Below are 14,993 nucleotides of genomic sequence, written 5' to 3' on the forward strand. Positions count from 1 at the left end.
TTTCAAACGTGTCCTTTTAGGACAATATATGGTGTATCCTAGCGCTTTTAGAATAATTATCAAATTAATTCTAACCCTTAAGGATTTACCAACAGCACCAGAGGGAAAAACCAGGTCAATTTATCAGCAGAAAAATAGCTGCTTCACAGCAGCTCCCACAATCTGACTCGGCGGTCACTTAAACACAGCCTCAACCTAGCATATGGCTACTAGTAGCAATCGGCCTCGTGAAACGTTCAATCACTCACATTGATTTGGTGTTATCGACTTGTCTCGGTTCTGCTCATGCAACTTATTTCATCGATTCCTCACTGGTATATCAGACTACTTGGAATACATTTCAGCATTTAATTCCTCACTGTTATCAGACTACTTGGAATACATTCAGCATAGCCTTCTGTCTACTGGAATGCCAACTCCAGTAGGCTCAGGTTCGCTATTACCACAATTCCTCACTGTTATATCAGACTACTTGGAATATATTTCAGTTAATTCCTCACTGTTATCAGACTACTTGGAATACATTCAGTTAATTCATTTAATTCCTCACTGTTATCAGACTACTTGGAATACATTCTAATTCCTCACTGTTATCAGACTACTTGGAATGGGATTTTTAACGCAGATATCCTTACAGCATGCCTTAAATTCTAGACAATTCCACATAAATTTAGCAACAATTCACACTCACCTCAGTACTCCTGATCATAATTTAGATATTGGCTATTATACAATATGCAGATTTTGATTAAACCGGCTCTGCTTACCTTAATATTTTCGAGCTCTTTGATCAGTTTCCTGGGTGAGTTGAATCGCCGACGTCTCCCTCGAGCGGGTCACCTCTCCTTCTTGAATCTTTCTCCCACTCGCCTCCTGTCTGATCAACTTTCTATGGACCGAAATCAAAGGTGTCTAATTACCATCCTCTGCTTACCAAGTCTGTTGATAAAACGTTTACTGGAGACAGGAGACCAAGTGGAGACATAGGACGAGGTGGATAATTTTATTATAAGGCCGTTTTATTAAAGTGTAAAGATATCAGGCAAAAACGTGCACGGCCCCTTTCTGTCAGATTCTTATGAAATCGTCGGAGAAGAGGCCGCTCCACACAGTACATACAGATTATATAGACAACTGGCAAAGTAGGTTGATCTTGAAGTCTGGCCTTCCGATTGGTCGATCTGGGTCGTAGGTAGTCCTGTTCGGCCTGATGTCGACATTCCATTGGCTTTTCACACAGTTCTTTGTCCTATTCACATCCAAAGGCATCCTGCATGTGCGTTTGTTTTCACAGGCCGTATTCATGGGGGAGGGGATGTGTGTGTGGGTCTGACAAAGTAGAGGGGATGGGTGCATGTTGTGCCAAGAATAGCTTTTATCTTATACAATTTCTTACACCAACGTTCTTATTAAGCCGTTTTTCAGCCTTGGGTGAATTTTGACTCGTTCTATTGTCCAGCCTGTAGCTAGCCAGAGCGAATTTACGAAAGCACCCGCATGTCCATTGAGGAAGCACAACGACATGTAGCTAAACTAAGAATGACGAGAATAATCAAGTCAATAAACGTTGGCTAGTTAGCCTATAGTTAATATACTGGCAAGTTTGATGTACAACTACTAACGTTCGGTAGTTAGCTAACATACCGGTACATAGTGCTGTAATATGTGGTTCGTCAGGACAGCGTAGCTAACAAATTGTCAGCCAACATAACGTGTAAGGTAACTTATTTGAAATCATTACATTGGTCGTTAGGGCAAATCTGATCTGTGATGGGATGGCGGGGGTGGGGGGGGTTTCACACCTAGCTCGGCTATTAGACTATTCTTTAGTAAAGGTTGAATAGTCTATTGTTCAGCTATTAGCCCAACTTGCAACAAATTGCTGTTCCTCTCTCATTCCTTTCCCTCTTCCATGCGTCATCATTCTGCTCCGGAGTGGCTCGCTTGTGGACGTACTGGCAGGATAGGGCAGCGTCTTCAGTTGCGCTTCAAGAATTCTGCATACAGTAACACGTTTGTATGAAGGTGTGGTTATTCACAGGCAAATTGTTATATGCTATGGAGGTACATTTGTGTCTTTTTGTCGAAATCAAAAATAATTGTTCTGACAGCTATTTTTTCCCCGACAGAAAAGGAAGTCAAAGCGGACACCTACGAAGATGGCATCTCAGGTAAGCAACACTGGGCTGTATTGACGGATCCTCAAAAAATGACATGTGCTGCTTTAGATTGAACGGTCATATCTCAGTTATTGAGAGATATGACGAGCGAGTAGATTTACAGCCATTTTCACTGGACTATCTGTTGCTGCTAAGTCATGGGTTAGCCTTGCAATAACCAAGTGGTGAAAAACACAGCCCTCTATTTAAATGTTTCAGGTACACTTTGAAAGGAGTGACTATTAGTAGATGTCAACCATGTTCAATTCATTGTTGTAAATGTAACAGGGTTATATTGGTGATTCCCCTTGCCACTTTATTGTTAAGCCAATGGGTTTTTGGTTTTAGTTTTGTCTTGCCTTCACCTACTCAACATGGCATCTTATTGGCTGGTTTGCGTAGCTTGCTTACGAGGGGGGATGTTTCAGTTAGAATCGTCCCAGTGAACAAGCACCAAACCAGCGGTAAGTTGTTGGTTGCAAAGCACTGTACGTCAAAAGTGATTTTTATACTCCCAAGTGATGATTTAAATGTACAATTTATATCAACCGGTTTGTAAATGTTATTCGAACATCACACATAAGATGCAGTGTTTTTTGGAGAATATTGGTTGTGCATTTTGTTGTAAAGAATTCCCGCCAGTACTAGCTAGCAACTTACTGTGTCTGGTGGGGGGTGTTCATATATTTTGTACAGTGCGTGAGTGCAGAGTTTGGATGGTGAGCCTTGCATTGCATGACGTGCAATTTTGTGCTGTTCCTATCAGGTACATTGTTAAAGATATTATATTGTAATTGTATTATTTTGGTAACTACAGCCCAGTGAACAAGCACCAAACCAGCGTGCGTGAGTGCAGAGTTTGGATGGTGAGCCGTGCATTGCATGACGTGCAATTTTGTGCTGTTCCTATCAGAATAAATCTCCATGACTGGTGCTACACGTTGGAGTTCGTGTCGAGGATTGATTGTACACAACGCAAGAAGAGTACTGTTACATAAATACTTAAGCTTCTAATAACAAGTCAAGTAACTGTATTTTATTTAGAGACATTGAGAGGAAAATAAGTAAAATTATGTCTAAATTTCCACTGGCCAAAGTAATATGGTGTGGAGATTTTAATACAGTATTACATGATAATCCAAATAGATGGACTCCTATGGATAGCAATTCTGTTTGTGAGATAGACATATTCCTTAAGGTTAGATGTTCTAGATATTTGGAGACATAAGAACCCAGATAAGATTATGTTTACATGGAGTACCAAAGATTTATCTATACAATCCCGTATTGATTTCTGGCTGATATCTGCAGATATGGCTGACAAGGTTGATACAGTCTCGATTGAACCATTGATTTTAACAGACCACAACGGCATCTCAAAGATAAATATGCATGGTTTGTCAACCAAAAAAAGTTAAAGGTTACTGGAAAATGAACAAGACTTTACTAGAGAATGAAGTATTTAAGAAGGAAGTAGCAGGATTGAATGATAAATACAGGAATTGTGCCTGTTATGAATACGTTTGGAAGTTACTGGGAGCTAATGAAATTTGATATAAGGCTTTTGGCTATTTCAGTGGGGAAAGAAATTGCTCGTGCCAAGAAGGAGAAAGAATATGACATCATAAAGGGAGTAATGGATTAAACTAAAAAGGGAACTAACTAATCAGGAATTACTGGAGCTATCATTGCAAATGCAGTTAGACTGTATCTACGAGGAAAAGGCCCGGGGAGCGTTTGTAAGATCAAGACAAAAATGGATGGAAGAGGGAGAGAGAAATACAAAATATTTCTTTAATTTAGAAAAATGGGCAGGCGAGAAGACTTCCATATGTAAATTAATGATTAATAATACTCCCAATGAAAATCCAAAAGAAATCTCTCAGCATGTTGCCCAGTTTTATCAGAATCTGTATACATCAGCCCATCCAACTTCCAATATGGATCTTTTCTTAGACAATGTAGCAAACATTGCTAAGAAGATAATGATTTCAGGGATTTTTGTGATGATGAGTTATCTGAAATTGAGAAGACTGTATTATAAGCCTTAAGGACAACAGGTTCCCTGGAAATGATGGTTTAATAAGCGAGATTTATAAATCATTCAACGATAAATTGATTCCTTTCATTCTTTGCTATGCTTCCTTACAGCAAGGTGTAATTACTTTGATTCAATGGACATGGGTGGGGGAATATTTGTGTGACGACCTAAAATGGGGACAGAAGCTCATCAGCACCCCATCTTATATGTCCAACCACCCTGAACGTCAGACTCTATTGAAGCACATACAGTGGTGTAAAGTACTATTATTATCTTGATTATCTTGGCAATGGAGAAATGCTCACAATTGTTTGTTTTTTTGGCGTACAGAACATTTCCGGGATCTTTAATTTCAGCTCATGAAACATGGGACCAACCTTTTACATGTTGCGTTTTTTTGTTCAGTATTGTTTATTACAAATATAGCCGTATACAGTGCTCCAGATATCTGTTGACAAGGACATACATCACTGTGTATTTGTTACTCTGTACATACAAAAATGGCCAAACATGTTTTTGTTTGTTGCCATTTTCCATTGTTACTAACTTGTACTGGTTAAAAGTATGATTAAAGAAGAAGAAAAAACATGTAAGTTTTGCAAACCATGTTTAGTATATCTGAAAGAGACAATGACAAATTCATGGTTCAACAAGATATTATAGTCATCAAAGGGTAGAATTTTAGCATTGATATACTTATGATACAGTACTTTACAGCTTTGATTGGTCAGAATATATGACATGAAGGGGTGATGTAATTATCTGAATTACTGTAGACTTTAATAGTTTAGTTAATCAAAAGTGAAGTATGGTTATAGGTCCAATGGGTGTTGTTTATATACCATTCTCAGACTCAAAATCAATATATTAGATGCATACTATTTATCAGCATATTGACATCAACTGCTGGTTGCAAGTTATTTTTGTATCTTGTTTGTATCTTTTGGAACAATGGCAATTAAGTTGATTAAAATTAAGTAGAATAGATAGATGGGCTAAACTATAGTTTGTTAACCTCTCTAGGGTACGTGGGACTCAACAGCCAGTGAAACTGCAGGTCGCCAAATTCAAAACAACAGAAACCCCATAATTAAAATTCCTCAAACATACATGTATTTTACCCCTTTTTAAAGATACACTTGTTGTAAATCCAGCCACAGTGTCCGATTTCAAAAAGGCTTTACGACGAAAGCAAACCAAACGATTATGTTAGGTGAGTGCCTATTTACAGAATAACAGTCATTTTCCAGACAAAGAGAGGATTCATAAAAAGCAGAAATATAGATAAAATTAATCACTAACCTTTGATGATCTTCATCAGATGACACTCATAGGACTTCATGTTACACAATACATGTATGTTTTGTTCGGTAAAGTTCATATTTATATCCAAAAATCTGAGTTTACATTGGCGCGTTATGTTCAGAAGTTCCAAAACATCTGGTGATTTTGCAGAGAGCCACATCAATTTACAGAAATACTCATTATAAATGTTGATGAAAATACAAGTGTTATGCATGGAATTTTTGATGCACTTCTCCTTAATGCAACCGCTGTGTCAGATTTTTATATTTTTTTTAAATTACGGAAAAGGCAAACCATGCAATAATCTGAGGTCGGTGCTCAGAGCCAAATCAAGACACAAATAGATCCGCCATATTGTGCAGTCAATAGAAGTCAGAAATAACATTATAAACATTCACTTACCTTTGATGATCTTCATCAGAATGCACTCCCAGGAATCCCAGTTCCACAATAAATGTTTGTTTTGTTCGATAATATCCATCATTTATATCCAATTTCCTCCTTGTTGTTCTAGCTTTCAGTACACTTTCCAAACTCATGACGCGCGGGCAAGTCCAGCGGAAAGTACGGACGAAAAATTAAAAAAGTTATATTACAGTCCGTAAAAACATGAAAGTATTGAATCAATCTTTAGGATGTTTTTAACATAATTCTTCAATAATGTTCCAACCGGAGAATTCCTTTGTCTTCAGAAGTTCGATGGAACAGAGCTCGCTCTCACATGAACGCGCATGGTCAGCGCATGTTCAGGTCATGGTAGACCTTACTCAATCCCCTCTCATTCGGCCCAACTTCACAGTAGAAGCATCAGACAAGGTTCTAAAGACTGTTGACATCTAGTAAGTGCAACATTACCAATATCCCACTGTATCTTCAATAGGAGCTGAGTTGAACATCGACCAACCAGATTTTTAAAATTCATTTTTCGTGCATCTCCCCCTCCTGTATGTCTATCCCTCCATCCTCCTCTCCCTAGATGGTTGGGAGCCGGCAGCACCTGCAGAAAGACTTCTTCCTCTACAACGCTTCCAAGGCCAGTGCAAATCCTACATTAATCTGCACGAGGTGAGCGAGCGCTTCTGCCTGCCCCTTGGGGAGAACGTGATCATCCCTTCGACCCCCATGAGGAGGGAGTTCACCCTAAGGGTCTTCTCTGAGAAGAACAACACCTCAGAGTAACTGTGGGGAGGGAGAGTGGGGTTAGGGAGTGTATCTATGAATTAGTGTGCAAATGTTTGGTTTCTGTGGGTGAACATTTGTGTGTGTGAGTGGCATGCCAGTCAAGAGTAGCAGTAAAAATAAAGCGTCCATGGCAGTAAAAATGGCGTACGCTTCGATCTCAATCTTCTGCCATGGCGATGAGAACACAATTGGGTCAGACCAAATAGAGGTTAGTAAATTGACCTGCGTCTCCCTCACCTCCAAATCTGTTGTCCAAATTACCATATCCATCTGTTAATTTCTGTATGTCTGTGTCTTTGTCCTCCACCTGCCAAAAATACATCACTCAAACTTGAATGAAAAATAGCCCCATCACTGACAATCTCAGTCTGTCAGTCTTTGGCTCTGTCTGTCAGACTGTCTGTCTCTAGCTTTTTCCTTTAACGAGTCCGACGAGAAAGATATACTGCTTTCCCGGGAACAGGCCCAGATACATGTCATTTGCGTAAAGAAAAGATGAAGGAAAAGAGGACGCAGATCAGGCTGCCTTTTGAGAATGGGTAGGCGAGCGAGTAAACACCCATTGCCATCAATTCTACTTGCTAACATGCAATCATTGGAAAATAAAATGGATGACCCACAATTATGATTATCCTACCAACGGGACATTAAGAATTGTAATATCCTATGTTCCATCGAGTCGTGGCTGAACAACGACACGGACAATATAGAGCTGGAGGGATTTTCAATGCACCGGCAGAACAGAGAAGCTAAGTAAGACGAGGGGTGGGGGTGTGTGTCTCGTTGTTAATAACAGCTTGTGCGCGATGTCTAATATTAAAGAAGTCTCAAGTTATTGCTCGCCTGAGGTAGAGTACCTTATGATAAGCTGTAGACCACACTATCTACCAAGAGAGTTCTCATCTATATTATTTGTAGCCATCTATTTACCACCATAGACTGATATTGGCACCTAGAGCGCACTTAACCAACTCTATAAGGCCAAAAGCAAAGAATAAAATGCTCACCCAGAAGCGGCGCTCCTAGTGGCCGGGGTCTTTAATGCAAGGAAACTTTTTTACCAGCATGTCACATGTGCAACCAGAGGGATAAAAACTCTAGACCAACTTTACTCCACATACAGAGATGCATACAAAGCTCTCCCCCGCCCTCCATTTGGCAAATCTGACCATAATTCTATCCTTCTGATTCCTGCTTACAAGCAAAAACTAAAGCAGGAAGTACCAGTGACTCGCTCAATACGGAAGTGGTCAGATGGCACGGATGCTATGCTACAGGACTGTTTTGCTAGCACAGACTGGAATATGTTCCGGGATTCATCTGTCACTCTGGTATAAAGGATTTGGAGACAGGCGCAGGAATACATCATCTGGAATTTGAATACACCCAAAACAAACACGTATACAAAACACTGGGATGTGCCCAAACAAAAGAGCGAGGGTAAACCTCGTAGAATGTCACGGTATGAGACCCGTAATACACAAAGCACGCAGCACAGGCTGAAACAACGCATAGGTACTCACACGACCAACGGACATGGGAACAATAATCGACAGCCCAATGGGGAAACAAAGGGCACATTTATACAAACACAATCAGTGAGGAATTGGAACCAGGTGTGCGTAATGACACAGTTCAGTGCAGCCTAGAAGGCCGGTGACGTCAACCTCAGGAACTGGTGAACAGAATGAGCAGCAGTACCAGGGGGATCCGTGACATCATCCAATGGCATTGAGTATACTAATTCAGTTTTCTGCTTCATCAATAAGTGCATCGACGACGTCGTCCCGACAGTGACCGTATGTACATATCCCAACCAGAAATCATGGATTACAGGAAACATCCGCATCAAGTTAAAGGCTAGAGCTGCCGCTTTCAAGGAGCAGGACACCAATCCGGACGCCTATAAGAGATCCCGCTATGCCCTCAGACGAACCATCAAACAAGCAAAGCGTCAATACAGGATTAAGATTGACTCCTACTACAACGGCTGACGCTCATCAGATGTGGCAGGGCTTGAAAACTATTAACGGACTACAAAGGGAAACCCAGACGCGAGCTGCCCAATGACGCGAGCCTACCAGATGTGCTAAATGCCTTTTAAGCTCGCTTTGAGGCAAGCAACACTGAAGCGTGCATGGGAGCACCAGCTGTTCTGGATGACTGTGTGATACTCACATCGGTTACCGAGAGCGTTAAGAACTTTAAACAGGTTAACATTCACAAAGCCGCGGGGCCAGATGGGTTACCAGGACGTGTACTCAAAGAATGCGCGGACCAACTGGCAAGTGTCTTCACTGACATTTTCAACCTCTCCCTGACTGAGTCTGTAATACCTACATGTTTCAAGCGGACCACCATAGTCCCTGTGCCCAAGGAAGCGAAGGTAACCTGCCTAAATGATTACTGCCTCGTAGCACTCACGTTGGTAGCCATGAAGTACTTTGAAAGGCTGGTCATGACTCACATCAACAGCATCCTCCCAGATACCCTATACCCACTCCAATTTGCATACCGCCCCAACAGATCCACAGATGACGCAATCTCAATCGCACTCCATACTGCCCTTCCCACCTGGACAAAAGGAACACCTATGTGAGAATGCTGCTCATTGACTATAGCTCAGCGTTCAACACCATAGTGCCCACGAAGCTCATCACTAATCTAAGGACCCTGGGACTAAACACATCCCTCTGCAACTGGATCCTGGACTTCCTGACAGGCCGCCCCCAGGTGGTAAGGGTAGGCAACAACACGTCTGCCACGCTGATCCTCAACACTGGGGCCCCTCAGGGGTGTGTACTTAGTCCCCTGCTGTACTCCCTGTTCACCCACGACTGCGTGGCCAAACACGACTCCAACACCATCAAGTTTGCTGACGACAACAACAGTAGTAGGCCTGATCACCGACAACGATGAGACGGCCTATAGGGAGGAGGTCAGAGAACTGTCAGTGTGGTGCCAGGACAACAACTTCTCCCTCAATGTGAGCAAGACAAAAAGGACCTGATCGTGGACTACAGGAAAAGGCGGGCAGAACAGGCCCCCATTAACATGGACGGGGATGTAGTGGAGCGGGTCGACAGTTTCAACTTCCTTGGTGTCTACATCACCAGTGATCTATCATGGTCCAAACACACCAAGACAGTCGTGAAGAGGGCACGACAAAACCTTTTTCCCCTCAGGAGACTGAAAAGATTTGGCATGGGTCCCCAGATCTTCAAAAAGTTCTACAGCTGCACCATCGAGAGCATCCTGACCGGTTGCATCACCGCCTGGTATGGCAACTGCTCGACATCTGACCATAAGGCGCTGCAGAAGGTAGTGCGTACGGCCCAGTACATCACTGGGGCCAATCTTCCTGCAATCCAGGACCTATATAATAGGCGATGTCAGAGGAAAGCCCATAAAATTGTAAGAGACTCCAGTCACCCATAGACTGTTTTCTCTGCTACCGCACGGCAAGCGGTACTGGAACACCAAGTCTGGGATCAAAAGGCTCCTCAACAGCTTCTACCCCCAAGCCATAAAACTGCTGAACAATTAATCAAATCGCCACCGGACAATTTACATTGACCCCCGCTCCCTCTCCCCACCCTTCCCTTTGTACACTGCTGCTACACACTGTTTATTATCTATGCATAGTCACTTCACCCCTACCTACATGTACAAATGATCTCTAACCTGTACCCCCGCACACTGACTCTGTACCGGTACCGAGCCTGTATATAGCCTCGTTGTTGTTATGTTACTTTTTATAATTTTTTTGTTTACTTTAGTTTATTTGGTAAATATTTTCTTAACTCTTCTTGATCTTCACTGTTGGTTAAGGGCTTATTAGTAAGCATTTCACGGTAAGGTCGACACTTGTTGTATTTGGCGTATATTACAAATACATTTTGATTTGATTTTGTTTTCATCAAATCATGACTGAGCGATGGAATATTGTAAGGATGTTTTTCATGACATTGTCTTTTACTTCTTGCAAAAGACCAGAGTCATGTTAAACGTAGACCTGGAACCAATTGAATATTAGCCTGGTCCCTGATCTGCTCGTGTTGTATAGCTCAACTCCTATGGCTGTTACTATACCAAACATAGGAGTTGGCTATACAGCACAAACTCAGGCTAATAGAATGTTGGTCTACATCCAGTGAGTTTACTATCATTTCCTTCTTCTATTCTGTGTCTGTCCATCACCTCTATCACCAATCATCTCCCACCCATGTGTGTCTCACACTTCCTAAACCCCCCCCCCCATCCCCCTTCTCCATACCCCTGGTCAACTTCAACTACTCCCATCCACCACCCTCACCCCAGCCCATCGTGTTTGTATCAGACAGAGCGAAGGCCAACAAGGAGTTAGACCAAGATGCCATCAAGGCACAGAAGGAGAAGAGAAAGTCGCTCTCCTTTGAGAGAGGAGAGGGGGCAGAAGGGAGGGAAGATTGTGGGGAAACCCACAAAAGATTGTGTGTGTGTGTGTGTGTGCAAGTGAATTTGTAATTTACACCATGTTGCCTTCTCTAATGTTACCACTTGCATAAGTGAAACCTCTGACCTAACATACAGGGTCAGTGACAGGGCTGAAACCCAATCCCTAGGCCACATTGCATCTCCTGTCCTGACCAGGGAGAAACCACCAGTCACCTCCACTGATCCACAATCAGCTCTAAATGGTCAACCAATCTCCAGTGGACGTCTTGTACCTGTTCTCAGAGCTGTGTATTTACATACTCATACTTGTTTTTGTTGTTGTTAGGTTCTCATAGATAGACATACAGTGGGGAGAACAAGTATTTGATACACTGATGATTTTGCAGGTTTTCCTACTTACAAAGCATGTAGAGGTCTGTAATTTTTATCATAGGTACACTTCAACTGTGAGAGACGGAATCTAAAACAAAAATCCAGAAAATCACATTGTATGATTTTTAAGTAATTAATTTGCATTTTATTGCATGACATAAGTATTTGATACATCAGAAAAGCAGAACTTAATATTTGGTACAGAAACCTTAGTTTGCAATTACAGAGAACATACGTTTCCTGTAGTTCTTGACCAGGTTTGCACACACTGCAGCAGGGATTTTGGCCCACTCCTCCATACAGACCTTCTCCAGATCCTTCAGGTTTCGGGGCTGTCGCTGGGCAATACGGACTTTCGGCTCCCTCCAAAGATTTTCTATTGGGTTCAGGTCTGGAGACTGGCTAGGCCACTCCAGGACCTTGAGATGCTTCTTACGGAGCCACTCCTTAGTTGCCCTGGCTGTGTGTTTCGGGTCGTTGTCATGCTGGAAGACCCAGCCACGACCCATCTTCAATGCTCTTACTGAGGGAAGGAGGTTGTTGGTGTAGATCTCGCGATACATGGCCCCATCCATCCTCCCCTCAATACGGTGCAGTCGTCCTGTCCCCTTTGCAGAAAAGCATCCCCAAAGAATGATGTTTCCACCTCCATGCTTCACGGTTGGGATGGTGTTCTTGGGGTTGTACTCATCCTTCTATTCCTCCAAACACGGCGAGTGGAGTTTAGAGCAAAAAGCTCTATTTTTGTCTCATCAGACCACATGACCTTCTCCCATTCCTCCTCTGGATCATCCAGATGGTCATTGGCAAACTTCAGACGGGCCTGGACATGCGCTGGCTTGAGCAGGGGGACCTTGCGTGCGCTGCAGGATTTTAATCCATGACGGCGTAGTGTGTTACTAATGGTTTTCTTTGAGACTGTGGTCCCAGCTCTCTTCAGGTCATTGACCGGGTCCTGCCGTGTAGTTCTGGGCTGATCCCTCACATTCCTCATGATCATTGATGCCCCACGAGGTGAGATCTTGCATGGAGCCCCAGACCGAGGGTGATTGACCGTCATCTTGAACTTCTTCCATTTTCTAATAATTGTGCCAACAGTTGTTGCCTTCTCATCAAGCTGCTTGCCTATTGTCCTGTAGCCCATCCCAGCCTTGTACAGGTCTACAATTTATCCCTGATGTCCTTACACAGCTCTCTGGTCTTGGCCATTGTGGAGAGGTTGGAGTCTGTTTGATTGAGTGTGTGGACAGGTGTCTTTTATACAGGTAACGAGTTCAAACAGGTGCAGTTAATACAGGTAATGAGTGGAGAACAGGAGGGCTTCTTAAAGAAAAACTAACAGGTCTGTGAGAGCCGGAATTCTTACTGGTTGGTAGGTGATCAAATACTTATGTCATGCAATAAAATGCAAATTAATTACTTAAAAATCATACAATGTGATTTTCTGGACTTTTGTTTTAGATTCCGTCTCTCACAGTTGAAGTGTACCTATGATAAAAATGACAGACCTCTACATGCTTTGTAAGTAGGAAAACCTGCAAAATCGGCAGTGTATCAAATACTTGTTCTCCCCACTGTATATCTTATATTGTGTGTTTTTTTCGGTAAAGTGTGTTGCACTTTAAATCAAGATTAATTTGATTCAGAGAGAGAGTGAGATAGCTAATTAAATGGGAACACAGGATAAACACACACACTGTGCACCGGTTATTGACTGGAGACGTAATAAGCTGAAAACGGGTCCCTAGTGGAATGACAACATGGATGCTTTTTAAAGAAGAGATGGAAAGGGAGGGACAGAGACACTTAAAATCGGTACATTTAGAAACTACTCTCACCTACAATAACCATATACTTTGCCCACAAACTGCTGCCCGCTTTGAGCAAGAAATCATGATTGTATTTACGTGAAATGCCTGGGTTCGCCGGGGATCTCTCGGTGAATGGGGCAGCCTTGGAAAGGGTGTTGGGCCTTTTCGCGGCATGCTTGGGGCGGCAGGTAGCCTAGTGGTTAGAGCGTTGGGCCAGTAACCAAAAGATTGTTAGATCGAATCCCAGAGCTGATAAGGTAAAAATCTGTTGTTCTGCCCCTGAACAAGGCAGTTAACCCACTGTTCCTAGGCCGTAATTGTAAATAAGAATGTTTTTTTTTTTTTATGCTTGTAAGGCTTGGATTTTCCAAATTGGTTCCAACAAGTCTTCTACTATTGTCCTTCTTTGTAGTTGTTCGGTATCGGTGAATTATCGTGTAGTTCTGAACAGAACTACAGAGTTGAATTTCCTTCCATTCACTCTTGAAGATACTTCTTTGAAGATAGGCTAGCCAGCCGTATCGATGGTTCCCCAGTGGGGTAATAAGAGTAGCGTAATACGCTAGTTTGAGCAGAGAAACAGGATGCTCCTATTTAAATTCACTTTCGAAGATACTTTACTTAGGACAGCTAATCAGCCGTACCAGTGATTGTCCGGGAGGTGAGTTTATCGTCTCCAAACCATTTTAAACGCGCAGCTGCAGCTTCACACTTTTATGGTCTTGATGTGTTAATTCGTAACCCATCATTTATACCTATTGCTCGAAAGGGCGGATCCGGCAGGCTGGCATGCTCCCTGACCTCACACCGGGGCGGTGATTACTCATTGTGAAAAGTTATGGAAAACAATTATCTCTTATAACTTCTCAAATCACATCCCTCTCTTAACAAAAACCCTTTCAGAATTTTTCAATCCATAGTATGGAAACTTCATCCATGTAGTGGGTATACTTTCCAAGTTACAGTATTTCCTTAATAACATTTTTAATGACATCACAAAATAACAAACAAAATGACATTAGTGTCCGATAGATAGCCTCTGTTCATTCCCCACATTCTACGTTAGAAATATTGTTCCAGTATTCGCTTTTGAACGTGTTAGAATTTCAGCGGGAAAAAGGGTCTGTTGAGACTGTTAGGTTCTAAATATCAGAGTATTTTTTTACATTTTATTTCACCTTTATTTAACCAGGTAGGCTAGTTGAGAACAAGTTCTCATTTACAACTGCGACCTGGCCAAGATAAAGCAAAGCAGTGTGACACAGACAACAACACAGAGTTACACATGGAATAAACAATAAACAAGCCAATAACACAATAAACAAGTCAATGACACAGTAGAAAAAAATTAAGTCTATATACAGTGTGTGCAAAAGGCATGAGGAGGTAGGTAATAAATAGGCCATAGGAGCGAATAATTACAATTTAGCAGATTAACACTGGAGTGATAAATGAGCAGATGATGATGTGCAAGTAGAGATACTGGTGTGCAAAAGAGCAGAAAAGTAAATAAAAACAGTATGGGGAGGTAGATAGGTAGGTAGATTGGGTGGGCTATTTAGAGACGGACTATGTACAGCTGCAGCGATCCATTAGCTGCTCAGATAGTTGGTGAGGGAAATAAAAGTCTCCAACTTCAGCGATTTTTGCAATTCGTTCCAGTCACTGGCAGGAGAGAACTGGAAG

At 42.1% G+C, this 14,993-nt stretch overlaps 1 long non-coding RNA gene across 1 annotated transcript; it reads left to right on the forward strand.

The window, feature by feature from the left end:
- Window positions 1–1,878: 1,878 nt before the first annotated feature.
- LOC139583183 (uncharacterized) lies at window positions 1,879–6,830 on the forward strand. Its single transcript, XR_011676504.1, has 4 exons — window positions 1,879–2,025; window positions 2,130–2,171; window positions 6,198–6,344; window positions 6,482–6,830. It is a non-coding gene; the product is annotated as an uncharacterized lncRNA (long non-coding RNA).
- The last annotated feature ends 8,163 nt before the right edge of the window (window positions 6,831–14,993 follow it).

The sequence above is a fragment of the Salvelinus alpinus genome, chromosome 8 (genome assembly GCF_045679555.1).
Source record: "Salvelinus alpinus chromosome 8, SLU_Salpinus.1, whole genome shotgun sequence".
In the NCBI taxonomy this organism is placed as follows: Eukaryota; Metazoa; Chordata; class Actinopteri; order Salmoniformes; family Salmonidae; genus Salvelinus; species Salvelinus alpinus.